Here is a 764-nt window from a genome sequence, read left to right on the forward strand (position 1 = left end):
GAGCCGTACCGGAAAACCGGTTTGATTAACGCATGCGCGAAAATGCGTCTACTTTTTTTCTTTTTTGCTTTATTGAACCATATCTTTACAAACAACAAGGCAAGTCAACTATGGTTCATTTGGGTATGTGTCCGAGTAAGACAAAACAAATATAAACAAACGAAGGAAAAAAATCTACAATTAAAATTCGTAAAAATAAGAAAGTGAATTAAATATATATAAATCTAATAATACCGCATAAATAAAGCTAAGATGATAAATTCATATAATTTGGTCCTGCGTATGTATGGCGTTATTATGAAACCCACTGCTTTTCTGGGCAAGACACGCCCTGTGTAGCATTCAAGCGCTAGGATTGGCCAGGCGTCCAAGCGCTAGGATTGGCCAGGCGTCCAAGCGCTAGGATTGGCCAGGCGTCCATACTTGCGCTAGGCACGCCCACAAGCCTACGCCCTATTAAAATGAATTGAGGGTTTGAGATCTTTGACCACCTCCGACGCAAACCGTGTTTGTTTTGTTGTGATTGAATACACTTTTCCACACGTTTTGTGTGCCCTTATTAACAATTAGTGGTTATCGCCATCAGCCAACCACTTAATACAGAAAAAATTACTTCCTTTCAGGAACTGTTGCTGCATAATATTATATCAGTATCGTAGTAACCTTTTGACGACAGGCTGACGCTGCTCAAAGCGACGTTGTTAGCTTAGCTACTATTTTTTCCACAAAAGGACAAGTGATTGTTCGGTATTATGTAACTGGTT

Source organism: Lampris incognitus, chromosome 12 (genome assembly GCF_029633865.1).
Source record: "Lampris incognitus isolate fLamInc1 chromosome 12, fLamInc1.hap2, whole genome shotgun sequence".
Taxonomy (NCBI): domain Eukaryota; kingdom Metazoa; phylum Chordata; class Actinopteri; order Lampriformes; family Lampridae; genus Lampris; species Lampris incognitus.